Source organism: Staurois parvus, unplaced genomic scaffold (assembly GCF_062004578.1).
Source record: "Staurois parvus isolate SC_StPar_1 unplaced genomic scaffold, SC_StPar_1.0 ptg000694l, whole genome shotgun sequence".
NCBI classification, from domain to species: Eukaryota; Metazoa; Chordata; class Amphibia; order Anura; family Ranidae; genus Staurois; species Staurois parvus.
In genome coordinates, this window is record NW_028318490.1 from 6,118,554 (window position 1) to 6,134,012 (window position 15,459).

A 15,459-nucleotide genomic window follows, 5' to 3' on the forward strand; every position below is an offset into this window, starting at 1 on the left:
AATGTATGTGGCATTTTCACTATTTTACTTCCTCCATATTTAGAGAAAAAATATGTTTTTCAATATTATGGTGATCAGGTGTGAAAGCGAAGTGAAAAGATGGTTCCCAAAAATGTACAAGCTGAAAAGCTGAAGCTAATCCTTTTCCTGACCCTCATACATAGGACCCTGCAATATTTATCACTTAAATTTAACATTATTGTGTGAATTTTTTATAACATGCTAACACTGCAACAGAGGAATAAAAAAAAGCACACACAAAAATATTATGAAACTGTGAAAACATTGCAGAGTACTCTCATTCATTCCGCCCTACGGTGAAATATTACAATTTATTTTCATTCCTGAGCTCGGAGCAAAGCATTTCCACACTGATACATTGGGGTTTAGTTACTAAAGCTGGTTCACTCAGAATCTGGTGCACTTCTGCAAAGAAATCAATCAGCTTCCAGGTTTTATTGCTAAAGCTTAATTGAACAAGCTGAGGTTAGAAGCTGACTGGATACCATACACAGGTGCACCAGATTCTGAGTGAACCAGCTTTAGCCCTGGTTCACACTGATACGGTGTGGAATTTTCAGCATTTTCAGTGCAAATTCCGCACCGCATCACAATCGCACCCCGTTCATACGAACCGCTGCGGGTGTGTATGTTAACAACATCCCGACATTGGTCCACAAAATGCGGTGCGATGTGCAGAATCGGATCACATGGGTGTGAATACCTATAGGGTCAGATTCTAGTGCGGACCAAAAAAGGGTCCTGCGCGCTATTGGTGCGGGTGCGGTGCGAATAGAGCCATACAAAATGTATGTCTCTAATCGCACCACATACAAATCACATGTGGTTTGCACAGAAATGTGACCCTAGGCTTAGTAAATAATCCACACTGTATCACGGAGTTCCCCTGAGTGCTTTGTACATGGACTGGCGCCTACTGCCGGACGACAAAAAACAAGTGTATGTTCTTTAATGAGTTGACTTTAATGATGTATCTCTCTTATTTTTCCTTGCGGTATTTACTTCACATCTGATATTTTACTTTGAATTTACTCTTATTATCTCATGTGATATTTCTGAAAAAAAGGGTCACGTGACCTTCATATCACATGCAAAATCCTTTAGTTACTTGACCCCTTTCTGTGTTGAGCCAGCATCTATTCCACTCCCTTCACCTCCCTACATAATCCTTTATGCAGCTGCTGGGGGAGAAGCAATGGGGAATACTATAGGGTATCACTAGGGTGAAAGCCTTGAGTCTGCAGTGGCTGCTGACACCACATCCTGGATGGCAGTGCCCAGCTGCAGTCTCAGGGCTTTTCAAGGTCTATGAAAAGGAGGCTTTACAGGTAAATGACAAGCAATAAATATATGCTAAATGCACACACTCTTATGGAAGTATTTTTGTTGAAATCAATGGTCTCTATAACCCTGTCAAAACTAAACTCTAAAATCTAACCATCAGAATTAATCCTCAACACTTAACTCTACTCCTACCACTTTACTGAAACACTTGCATTGCATGGTTGCGGATTATAAATTACATAGAGTTCACAGGAAAAAAAAAAAAAAAGAAGATTTAGGGGAAAATTAGATCCCCTGAGCAGCCAGATAGAGAAAGAAATCCAAGGCGACTTTCTCATGAATTCTCTGAATACAGAGGCTTGGTTAAAGAAAAACTCACTTATTCCAGTAATCAAGGCAAATGAAGGCTTCTGGACTTCACACTACATGCAGAGACCTAAGTATTTTTTTTTAGTATATGATCAAAGCAGGTCTCTGAAAGGCACAAAGAGAACAGCGGTGTGCAACCTCTAGAGATGTCCAGCAGAGGTCAAACTAAAAGACTGACCAACAGAGGGATCTGCCAACATAAGTGTTTATTCCGTAGAACCAGACTCAAGCAGTTAGGCAAGGGGAAAGTTTGTTAGACTGCTTTGTCCAAAAGGACCAGCTTGGTCAAATGTCACATCTATAGAGAGACTAAAAAGGACTGAGGGACAGCACATGAAGGGGGACCACACTAAATGATATCCCCCAACAATACCACAAACCCGCCAAGCGGTGAATGGGAAAAAATCTGGTAAACTCAAGGGAAGCGTCAAAAGACCACAGGGAGTACTTAGGATAGGACCCTCAACTTGGTACAAACTGCAACAATCTAGAACATTGATTCTCCTCAGAAAAGAGTATTCCACACTAAAGATACCAGTAAGAGGCACTAGGGCAGACATAAGGGTCAGTGCCATGGGTATGGTCCATTATTACAGGAGGACACTGAAGAATCTGGTCCTCACAAAGGTAAAGGAACAGCAGGAACTCATCCATGTTTATCTTGCAGATGAAGAGGTCTCTCAGGAAAGGGCTGGGAAGAATCAAGCACTCCAAGGGGTGTAGCTATCTGTAATGCAAACTGACCCCCTTACAAAATGGACTGCAAGATCAAGAGATGTCAGGGTGCAGGAACCTCCCCCCCCAAAAAAAAACCTGGGTGGATGCACAATAGGGTGTAGTAACCCCAGAGGGGCAGTTAAAGATTCTGCCTGACTCAAGGGTCTAGAGTGGAAGCTACTGTGGCTTGAGTGGGAGGAAGAGTCTAATCACCTAAGCAGTACTACTGTAGTAGAAGGACTGGGTTCCTCCAACCCATCCACAGATCTTCTGTATTGGGGCAGGTGCACACTCTAAAAACCAGTGGTATCTGGAATGACACTGTCAAGGGCAGGTATGAAGAGACCCCTTTCCAGGCACAAAGGCAAAGTGCCCTTCGCATTTGAATAGACAAGGTAGATACAAGCTTAGTTCCTTTTAAAAGACCATTGCAGCTGAATCTAGGGGCTCCAGACATTTGTTCCAAAAGCTCCAGGACACAAGTCTTTGACCTTGAGATAGAGGTGTCTTCTTTAAGGGATTTGAACCACAATGACAGATTCACAAATCTGAGTCACCATCACAGAGCCACCTGAGATAATGCAACCTGAGATAATCTGAGACCTAAGTAGAAAGTCCAACTGAATGTTCATGAAATCCCTATAGCCAGCCAGAGATGGAGCAATTTTCTTTCCTGTAATCACAGGTTGCAGGAGAGGAAAAAGTTTGATTCGCCCCAGTTAACAGAGTCCGTGTAGATGAGGGAATATTTCTCGCGGAGCCATTGTGTTCACCCAGTGAGGGAGCCATCCCCGCCAGGAGAACACAGTGAATACAGTTAGCAGCCATATTAGCTGCTAGCAATAATCGCATGTAAAATCCAGTAGGCTGGTAGTACCCAAGTTGATCGATCAACTTGGGTACATTCAGCCTTCCCATACATGGTTCGAATCTTGACTGGTCCCTGCTGAACTGGCCAAGATTCAGACCATCTATGGTCAGCTTAAGTCCTCATGCAAACTTGACCGGCGTTTTTTGGACTTTTCTTGACCAAAAAATAATTTTTTTTAAAAAGCCTCTACAAAACGCAAAAGCGGAAAAATGTGGGAAATGCCGCCAAACGCAGAAAATGCTAATGCAAAAACGCTAAAAAAACCCAGAAAAACTCACATTTTTAATGTGACTTTACACAGCTAACGTTACCAGCGTTAGCAAAACGTCCCGTGTGCATGAGGACTAAAGGTAGGAACGATATCAACCTGTGTGGCTGTGTACTTGTTAAGGTGAATCACCGAGGTGCTGATGGTGGGTGGAGACCACTTAATACAATACATTTCCTTTCAAAAAGGGAAAACGGTTGCTTTGCATTGTCAGGAGACCCATGACCATATAGGTAGTTTCCAGTCCTCTTAAGGCATGGTTTAAATACGTGTATTGGGAAGGTCTTTGCAGCCATAACAGCTCTAACAGACCCTTCGCCCGGAACGGAAAATTGATCCTCCAACTGCAATGTAGAACAATCTGCTTCAATAATATAAGAAAAAACTCCTCGTAAATCTGAAGAATACTGAAATTGGTGAAACACTGTCTCTCTTCAGGAGTACTGTGAGGACTCATCTGATTCAGAGATTGTAATAGCAGCCTCAGGCACACTTGGAGATGGAGCACCAGTAGGGTTAGAAATGGATTATGCTATGGATGGTGTCTGAGCACGTGTAGAGCCTGGGTAAGCAGATTATGCTGTTAAATGTGCATAAACCAACAAAAACACCAAAGTGAACATTACAGGTCTTGTAGATATAGGGGAGGTCCCAGTCTCATGCAGCAGAGTTATAGAAGACTCCGATGAGGAGGACCCTATAATAACAGGAGACCCAGGATCTAAATTGCTGAAAAAAATACTCCTAAAAGCAATGGTGGAAAATGAGTTGACATGACTCACAGCAGCCTGACTGTCCTCTGTGTGTTTCTGAAAAGACATGCTCTGCACCACGAAGCAGAAAACTAGGCCTTAAATGAGGCAAACCCTCCCATACTCACAAACCCATGCAGCCGATACTAATGGGGGTCACAGGTCGCCAGAGGTGACCAGGCCACTGTAGGCGGGTAGTGAAACGAAACCAGAGACTACAAAGTGATTTAGAAGCAGAAGCAGCTACGTAAAGGTGACTTCCCAAGATTAAATGGCAGAAGAAACAGCGCATGGGACACTCCACATAGCAAATTATGTCACTGCTCAGTTCCCTCACCCATTTGGCTACACAAGTAATCTGCCAGCACTGGCTTGAGACTCAACATAGCTGATTTCCAGATCTTTTAAACAGGGAATCCATCCTCCTATCCATAGCATCTTTGACCATGCCTATGTCCTCAAAGTATAGGGCCAAATCTAACTTTGGCATTTTATTCCCTAAAGATGCTGGATCTTTATAGAAGGAAAAACTAATTTTATGAGATCAAAAAAAAAAAAAAAAAGGCATCCTACTCAGATCCTGCCATTCTTTTTTCATAGTGTTCGAGAGAAGCTTGTGTACCGCTGCAAGAAAATAAACTAGGCAGGACGACTGAGCAGACTGAAGAGGGGAGGAGGATCTGAAATAGCCCCTGCCCATACAGAGGGGTACTTAAGGGCCCTATGTGCACCAGCATGTGCAGAGCAACAATATTAAAAAAAAAAAAAAGTAAGTGAGCCACCCTCTCTCCTAAAAGACCATAGCCTCCCCACACTTCCTGCAATGTTACTGTCAAGCTGAGAAAACACTAAAAACGGAGGATTTGTGGGGAAAAAAATCTCCTTTTAAAGATGGGTGGTTCAGTGTTTTCTGTAAAGAGACAACTATTTAGAAGAGATATAGTTAGGCTTTAATTCAGCAGAACTGAAGAAAAAGCATCCAATTTCTAGAACACTAGCAAACAACTGAGACAAGACAGCTGGAGTTAGACATGCGAAGAACAAAAAAATGTGTTACTTTTCGGAACCACATTCGTTAAGTAATTAATTTTGATTTGTTGCATTCGTAACAGTATTCTTTTAGTTTATCCAATCGGATTTGAAGTATTCTAATTGAATTTGAATAAAAAAAAAATCAAATTGATCCGAATTCATTGTGAAGAATAACTGGTTCTATTCTACTCAAATTTCGGAATTTGTCTATATTCTTTCTATTCTATTTATTTTCTATTCTTATCAAAATCTAAATTTCAGAAAATGGCTATATTCTATTTTACTCTATTCATTAATTTTCTATTCTATCCTTTTCAAAATCTGAATTTTGGAAGACAGCTATATTCTTTATAGTTTTTTTCTATTATTTCCTATTGTTTTATTTTCCATTCTAGTATTTTATGTTCTATTCTATTCATTTTTTTATTCTATCCTAATCTTTTCTATATTTTTTTTTTTTTTTTTTTTGGTTTTCAAATTCGATTCAAACTCAATTCAAATAATTTATTATTTTGGACAAAATATTGTTTTATTCCGGATTCATTTAAATTGGTTACTATGGTCATTCGGAAATTCAGATACATCTGAATCTCTGAAGAATGAAAATTTCATCCAAATTTTGATTGTAATGAAACAAATTGCACGTCTAGCTGGGGGTCTGTGTTATACTGGGGCTGGTTTAAAGCATTTTGTTTGCCAGTATCCCAACTTCAAGTAGACAGCGTAACCCAGCTGTTTAAGAACTCCTATGACTTCTGTGTCCCTTAATGCATGATAAAGAAACATAAAAACATAAATGCAAAGAAAGACAAATAGCATAATTATTATCTACCGCGTTATTATTAAGAACGTGGCTTACAGCAGTAGTCTACAGGAAGTGGATTAACCAATGGGGAGGAGCATTGGTGTTTAACCATCCATAAAGCACAAGGCTGATATGCACCAGTGAACAATCAAAGGGAATATAACTATGGGGGGCCTAAAGACATACTTACATTTATATTTATTTATTCATGTGGTGGTAGCATACACCATGATACTTACTCAGTGAAGAAATGCTGTTATTAAAAATATTTAACTTTGCATATGTTATTTAACCACTTGAACTCCTGAGGATTTACCTCCCTTAACGACCAGGCTTTTTTTTTTTTGCTGTTTGGCGCTGCACTAATTCAACTGATAATTGCGCGGTCATGCAATGCTGTACCCAAACGAAATTTATGTCCTTTTTTTCCACACAAATAGAGCTTTCTTTTGGTGGTATTTTATCACCTGTGCTCTTTTTATTATTTGCTCTATAAGCAAAAAAAAAACACGAAAATTTTGAAGAAAAACGATATTTTCTACTTTCAGCTATAAAAAATATATCGCAAACTCATAGTTAGTCATAAATTTAAGAGAAAATGTATTATGCTACATGCTTTTGGTAAAAAAAATTCCAATAAGTGTATATTGATTGCTGGGTGTGAAAGATATAGCGTCTACAAACTATGGTATAGATACTGTAATTTATGCCTTTTTTGCTATAGAGCGCTGCATTCGTTTAATTGACAATTGTGCGGTCATGCAATGCTGTACATAAATGAAATTTACGTCTTTTTTTTTTACACAAATAGAGCTTTCTTTTGGTGGTATTTGATCACCTGTGCACTTTTTATTTTTTGAGCTATAAACAAAGAATCCTATAGGCCTCTTCACTAGTGTATCTTTGGTTGGACATTTTGGACACTAAATTTACAGGTACCTAGTGCGACTCACGGGAAAAAGAGCGCCTGGCTGTCAGGGACTGCTTAAACCGCTACAAAAAATTTACCAACAAGTGCTAACAGAGATCAGGCCTGATTCTGTGAACACTGCGGTTTTGTGTGTAATATATCAAGTGACAGTTATCTACTGACACTGCACTTGCTGGCGGAGAAGGGGGGCGTAGGGGCTAAACGCAGATGCTGGCAGGTGTTGGGGCTGATCCCGCTAACGCTGCGTTTTTGGGGATACTATAGTAATGTGAACGCTGGTATAGTGCTGATCTGATCAAAGATATTGATCCAATCAGACACTATACTAGCAATGGAGGTTTAGCGTGCAAGTGAGCGTGTTCCTGGCAATCAAGGGGTCAAATGTGATTAATGGTGTACTAGCGGCAATCTAACGCTATCTGGGAGGGGCACTGATGCTAACACTATCGGACGTCACCAGTGACACGAATACAGTGATCAGTAAAAATCTGTTCACTGTAATCAATGACACTGGTGACAGGGCAGTGAAGGGGTTAACTGGGGGGGGGGGGGAAACTGGCGCTATCTGGGAGGGGCGCTAACACTATTGGAAGTCCCCAGCGACACTGATACAGTGATCAGTAAAAATCTGTTAATGGGGGCAAGCTGGTAGGAGGGGGGAGGAGCCTGAACATGGCGGCTGTGGGGAGCGTGTGGCAATAGCTCCCTGCTAAGCGCCGCTATTCGACCTCCCCAGTGACCACCTGGAGTAGGATATGGGGAACTGACTCACCGGAGTCTGTCGATCGGTACAGGAGAGGAGGAAAGCTGGAGATGAGACCAGGGCGGAGGTGGCAGTGAAGCGCTGGTCCGCCCGGCGCCTTACGGAGGAGAGACCCAGGAGGCTGAGGGGCGAGGTGACGTGGTGGGAGCGCGTGACCGGCCCCGGAGGCTCTCTGGGAGAGGAAGAAACCGGCCGGCTTCCCGATGCAAGAGGGAGCCGCCGGCTCTCATGTGTTTAATCCCCACGGCCAGCTAATCGATTCTGGGTCTGAGTGACCCAATAGAGAGAAGGGATTCACCCTGCTATCTGGTGAAAAATCTGGATGAAGGGCACGAGGAGAGGAGTGAAACCCAGAGGAATCCCCCCTTGGACTGAATTGCTGTGAAGGCCCCACACCTCAAGCTCGGAGTCTCTGCTGGGAGAAGAAGAAGGGTGAGTGAGAGCTATTGGGGGCTTATTGTGTGGGGGAACCCCGATTGATATGGGAAATCTAGGGGTGAAGGAGAGGAGGGGAGGATTCCCTGGGCCAAGAAAGAGAAAATGAGAAGAGCTCCAGGTGTCCCAGGAGAGTAAAAATACATGGGATATTAGCAGGTACTGTCTCGTGTACAAATTAAAGGACTGATACAACTTCATATAGAGAATAAGAGAAGAAATCAGAGTTTTAGAGGAAATGAAGAACAAAGGTCCTAAGGGAACAGGGCCCAAAGGGTCTCAAATAGATACGATAAAGAAATTTACATCGCAAAGAAATATTACGCCAGAAAGGGCCCAAGGTGCAAACGCAAAAGGGGATATGGACATGTCTCTGGGAAACAGTCCTAGATTATCAATGGGTATGAATAGTAGCGGTAGCCACCTAACAACAGAGGTCTTGGAAAAAAGAGAAGTAGATGGTGAACTACAAGCGCCAAATAAAAAGGAGATGACAGAAATGTTTCAAAGTTTGGAAAAAATGATAAAACAAGAAATGACAGTTGTGCGCAATGATCTAAGACACCTGCTATTGAGAGTGGAAGAAACAGAGGAAAAAGTTAAAAAGCAGGCCCAAACCATAGATAATCTAGAGAAAAAAATAACTTATTTGGAGAATACCCAGAAAAAATTGCTCTATAGGATGGAAGTGCAAGAAAATAAAGAAAGAAGATGTAACCTTAGAGTACGAGGAATTCCAGAGCAAGTAAAAGGGGAATCACTATATGATCTTGTCGTAAAAATTCTAAACTCCATAAGAGACAGACCTGAAACAGACGGGATTAAACTGGACGGAGTGTTTAGAATAGGAAAGTTTAATCAAGCGGTGGAGAAGGAAAGATCAAGAGATACAGTGGTCCAGTTCCAAAAATTTGGGGTTAAAGAGGAGATCTGGAGGAAGATTAAAGGAAGAGCATTAATTAAGTATGGAGACTTAAAAATCCAAATTTTTGCGGACCTAACACCAGAGACCCTATGGAGAAGGAGATCCTTGAGACCCTTGTTGGAACAAATGAGAAAACAGGACGTCCAGTATAGATGGGGTACCCCAGCTTGTTTAATTGGCTGGAAAAATGGCGTAACAGCATATTTGAGATACCTGGAGGAACTGAGGGAGTTCTGTGACAGACTGAAACTGCAAAGAATGGTGATAGTGGGGTGGGAAGAAGAAGAAAAAGAAAGAAGGGAAACAGAAGATACAAGAAAAGAGGACTGGCAGCGGGCCGGGGGGAGGGGAGGCCTGGGGGTGGGGAGAGATGGGAGGGAAAATTGAGAGGAATATATATATATTTTTTTTTTTTTCTTCTCTCTCTCTCGTATCTCTTTCGACCCCCTGGGCCCCACATATGTTGACATGGTAACCCTCGGAAACTTCGGTTGAGGGGGAAAGTAAAGATTTTTGTATTTCTCCTGTGGATAGAGAGAGGGGAACTGGGGAGGTCGAAGGAGAGGGTAGCCGGCCATGGGTGGAGCTTAATCCCAAAGCATTTAATCAGTGGTGGAAATAGATCCACAAATGATTTATAGGCAGTTTTTAAGCCTAATAATGGGTAGGGAGGAAAAAAAGAATGGGGGATGGGGGGAGGGGGGGGGGATGGGAGTTGGGTTGGAAGGAGGGAGGGGAGGAGGTATTGGGTTAATACTCTGCATGACAGTAGGGATAAAGAGGAAGAGGTAAATTGGAAGAGAGATGGAGCGAATTGGGAAGGATGGAAGAAATACAGTTTATAACCTATAATGTGAACGGGTTGAGTTGTCCAGGGAAGAGATTTAGGTTGTTTAAGGAGTTGCATCATAGGGCAACGTCAGTGGTATTTTTACAGGAGACGCACTTTGAGATAGAGGCAAATGTGAAACTGAAATCCAAACACTACCCAATATGGTATTATGCAGACTCTCCAATTAAAAGAGCAAAAGGGGTGGCAATAGGTTTGGCAAAGAATATGAGATTTGAGCTGGAGGATAGAAGAACCGATCCGGAGGGGAGGTTTTTTATTCTTAAAAGGTAGGCTTCAGGGGATTGAGTGTACTTTAGCCAATATATACTGCCCTAATAAAAACCCGGAGATGTATATGAGGGGTCTGATGAAAAAATTGATGGAATTTAAAAAAGGGCGTTTGATAGTTGCAGGAGACCTAAATTTCTGTATGGACCCACAAAAGGATAACACCTCTTCTGTGCAAAGAGAGGGGAGTAGGTCTCTGAGAGCTTTGAAGAAAGTGATGCATGAATATCAACTAGTGGACATCTGGAGAATAATGCATATGTAAGACAGAGACTATACCTTCTTCTCTAATGCACATGAGATATACTCGAGATTAGATTACATCTTAATAGACCATCAATTTATAGATCATCTGGTTAAAATTGACATAGAGACAAGAACGTTCTCGGATCACGCCCCGGTCGTAATGAAAATGGGATGGGGAAGAAGGTGGACTGGAGGATTAGGGTGGAGGTTAAATGAGGCTCTTCTTCTGGATGAGGATTTAGTGCAGAAAATCGAGAAAGAGATTAGGGTGTATTTTCAGGAGAACGAAACAGAGGAGGTGTCGATAGCTACAGTTTGGGAAAGTCATAAGGTATTTATAAGAGGAATCTTGATCGCGGCAGGAGCAAGGAAGAAAAAGGAAAGAAGAGAGAGGGTCAGTGGGTTTCTAAAAGAAATACTGGACTTGGAGCAGATCCACAAGAAGAAAATAACAAAAGATACGAGACAGAAGTTATCGGATAAAAAAGATGAGCTAGAGAGGTTGATGGAAGAAGAGAGGAGAAGAGTATACAACAGGGTATTAAACGAGAGATATAGATGGGGAGATAGACCAGGAAAATACCTAATGAGAGCCTTGAATAAAAAGAAAAATAGGAATTATATAGAAAAGATAAAAAATCCTAAGGGGGAGTTGGTCCACTCAACTAAAGAGATTATTAAAGTGTTTATGGAGTATTACAGAAAGTTATATAATATTAGTCCCCAAGGTCCTCTAAAAGAAGCTCAAGAGGAAATCAAAGAAAAAAAGATGATATATTTAAAAAACGCGGGATTACCAAAACTAAGTGAAGCACAGTTGAACTCCTTGGATGTGGAAATTACCCAGGAAGAAATTAAAACAGCATTAAGAAGCACAGGGGGGGGGAAAAGCCCAGGCCCGGATGGCTATACAGTTAAATACTATAAGAAATTTAGTGAAGTGCTGCTACCCAAACTGGAAAAGTATATGAATGCTCTGGGAGGTGGGATGGAAGTGAGGAGAGAATCTTTACAGGCCCATGTAGTACTTATGAATAAGGAGGGAAAAGACCCATCTCAGTGCTCCAGCTATAGACCTATTTCACTATTGAACACAGATACCAAACTGTATGCAAAGGTTTTAGCAAACAGGTTGAAAGATCTAATGCCTGAATGGATCCATGGAGATCAGGTGGGCTTCGTACCTGGGAGAGAGGGTAGAGATAACGGCTTGAGAACCCTGATGCTTATTCAGAAAAGTAGAAAAGGGAAAGCCATGGTGGTGCTCTTGTCAATTGATGCAGAGAAGGCATTTGATAGAGTGGACTGGGGCTTTATGATGGACAACTTAAAAGTGCTGGGGATAGGTGATAGAATGTGTGAGTGGATAAGTAAATTATATAGGTAGCCTACTGCAATCATCACGGTAAATGGGGAGAGATCAGAACCCATTGGAATGTCTAATGGAACAAGACAGGGTTGCCCACTGTCCCCTTTACTATATGTGTTGTCACTCGAACCTCTGTTGTCAATAATAAGGAACAGTGGAGCGGTAAAGGGAATTCAGATAGAAACTATAGAACATAAAGTAGCGGCCTTTGCGGACGACTTATTGTTCTATGTGGGGAATCCCCGAATAACTCTCCCAAATATAATGAAGATTCTGAAGGAGTATGGTGAACTATCAAATCTAAAAATTAATCCAACGAAAACAGAGATCTTGAATATTAATATATCAAAGAATGAAAAAGAAAAACTACAAAAAGAATTCCCCTTTATATGGAGAGAAAAAGAGATAAAATACCTAGGAATAAAACTCACTGCCTCATCTAAGCATCTGTATAGATTAAACTATATTTCTTTGATAAATGAGATCAGGGAAGATTTAAAAAGATTAGAAGGAGGAAACCCATCCTGGATAGGACGTATAAACCTAGTTAAAATGGTAATTATGCCTAAAATATTGTATAGATTTCAAATGGTACCAATTAAAATTCCAGAGGCCTTCTTTAAGACAATAAAAAAAATGTTAACAAGATACACATGGAAGAATAAAAAACCTAGAATAGCATATGAAACATTGAGTAGGACTAAAGAGAAAGGGGGATTGGGTCTACCAAATGTCAAGAGATACTATAAAGCAGTGGTTTTAGCAAGAATATATGACTGGACATTTAACCACAAGGGGAAAAGTTGGGTAACAATTGAAAATGATCTTAGTGGAATTAGATTGAGTCAGATGATATGGGTTCCAGCACAGTTTAGAGGAATTAAAGAAAGCACAAGTATTTACACTTTAAATGTTTTAAGGGTATGGGACAATTTACACAAAAACATGAAATGGGAATTTAATTCTACACTAATGCCTCTCACAAACACTGAGTACTTTCCCCCGGGAAAGGATAAGATATCAGGGAGATGGTTTAGAAAGGAGGATACCCAACTGAGAGATGTTCTGGTGGAGGGGGAATTGAGATCACTTAAAGAATTAATGGAGAAGAAGGGAGATATCTTTATTAGAATAGATGAGTGGAAATATCATCAATTGAAATGTTTTATTGGAAACCTCCCGAAACCCCTAAGATCAAAACAGGAGTGGAATATGTTTGAAAGGTTGTTGGAAACACGAAGGGATGGGAAGCACGGTATTTCAAAAATCTAATACTCACAGAATTAGACACAAACACAAAGTTAAGTTTTATAACAAAATGGGAAAGGGATATGGAAGTTGGGTTTGACGAGGACAAACAGAGAAAGATGTTTAGATTGATACACGAGAATGTTAGTATGAGAGAGGTTGAGATTAATTATAAGTGTATGACACGATGGCACATTACACCGAGTGTTGAGCACAAGATGAATGGGGAAAATTCAAAAATGTGTTGGAGAGGATGTGGAGAGATAGGCACGGTGTTTCACATATGGTGGGAATGTCCGAAAATCCAGGTTTTTTGGAAGGTAATAGTCAAATTGATTGAAGAAATAACTGAAATTGACATAGGGTTAGACCCAACGATGTGCCTCCTACATAATGTGGAGACATCTGTAAATAAATACAAAAACTCAGGCGTCTGGTACTTCTTAAATGCGGCGAAAGGGTTGATACCCAAGTTTTGGCAGAAAACAGAGGTACCGAAAGAAGAAGACTGGATTAATAGAGTAAACCAGATAGGTAGAATGTAAAGATCATACCATATGCAGGAAGATAGCATGGGAGTTTATTATATGAAATGGGAAAAAGGAGGATGGAAAGAGAAATATAGGAAACTATGAACTAGAAAGTTAGCCAAAAATTAATAATGCCTCGAGAGATTAGAATGGTTTAGAGTCTGCAGAGGGGGAGGAGGAGGGAGGAGGGGTGGGAAGGGAAAGAAAAGAGTTTTTAGAAGGGGAAATGTAGAAATGTTATAAATGCCTATTTATATGTGAATTGTTTCCCTTTTTGGGTATTTGTATTTATATGAAAAATTTAATAAATATTTAAATTAAAAAAAAAAAAAAAAGTAAAAATCTGTTCACTGTGATCAATGACACTGGTGACAGGGCAGTGAAGGTGTTAACTGGGGGGGGGGTGATCAGGGGGTTAAATGTGACCTAGGTGTGTTCTAACTGTAAATGTGTAGTGTTTTACTCACGTTTACTGTGTCTTCTGTCTCTGGGACGGAATGTGCCCAGGCAGAGAAGAATGACATCTTATCCTGTCCTGTGTAACAGTCAACACAGGACAGGATAGGATTGGGACCGATCATCCGATTTCAGCCGGACATCACTGGCTGAAACTGAATGATTAATCCCTCGGGGATCAAATGTTAACAGCCGCGGGTCGGCGGAAGGGCGCGCGTGCACCCCCTGCCCGTGAAAACCTTGGGAGCGCGGAGCGCGTTTAAAAACGTGCCTTTGTGCAGCCATGCCGCCTTGCCACCGTTTTAATACAGTGGCTGGGCAGCAAGAGATTGACATAAGTATAATATTAAAAGCTGATTCCACCTTATCAAAAATACTTCCAGATAGACCTGAGGTCATTTTCAGAAAAAGCACCACTTTGAGAGATAAAATAGCTCCTAACGTCGTTACTCTGCCAACTCCAGCCCCCACATTATTTAACTATACTGGTTTTTACCCCGTAACAAATGTATAGCATGCAAGTGTGATGGCAGAAGAAAAAGAAGGATTGATACTTTCATTTCTAATCAAACTCATAGTGCACACAATTGATAAGTTTATCTGCTGTAACAGCAGGTACGTAGTGTACTTATTAGAGTGCCCTTGTTCCAAGCAATATGTGGGGAGAACTACGCGGAGACTAAGAGATAGTCTCCAGAAACATATTAACAATATTAGGAGGGGGTATAAGGAACATTCTTTATCCCTACACTACAGACAATGCCACAATAGGTATCCTACTAGCTTAAAATTTACAGGCATCGATATTGTCACCCCACACTGGTGAGGAACATACAAAACCAGGGCTGTCTCTCAACTTGAGACCAAGTATATATATGAATTAGATACGTTCCATCCAGTTGGGCTTAATATTGAACTGGATGTGAATTGCTTTATTGATAATAGCTGAACTCCTTCTATGGTATAGTGTGTTTTTATTTATGATACTATTTTATCTTTATGTTACCTTTTTTGACCCTTAATTATGTGATTTTGATAAGCGTATGGTGAATCTTGCCTATGTAAGAATATATTAAAATTAAATTTGATACTTGTTGATGGGACTCACACCCCAGTATATATTAGGAGGTGTGAAAAAAGTTTTCATTCATATATAACTTTATATTATTGATTATGTATACATATAGTTTATCATGATCATGTTTTATTTTAAAGATTGATCACCCCACCTTTAGTACACACAATACTGAAGGATGTTGATCATGTTTGCCAATTTTACCAGGTGGCCATTTTCCCCTTTTTATACGTTTATCTCAT

At 40.7% G+C, this 15,459-nt stretch overlaps 1 protein-coding gene across 2 annotated transcripts in view; it reads right to left on the minus strand.

Moving 5' to 3' along the window:
• Positions 1 to 15,459, minus strand: part of TUT1 (terminal uridylyl transferase 1, U6 snRNA-specific) — a 42,476-nt gene that overhangs the window by 18,093 nt on the left and 8,924 nt on the right. The gene's annotated exons all lie outside the window — the stretch shown is intronic.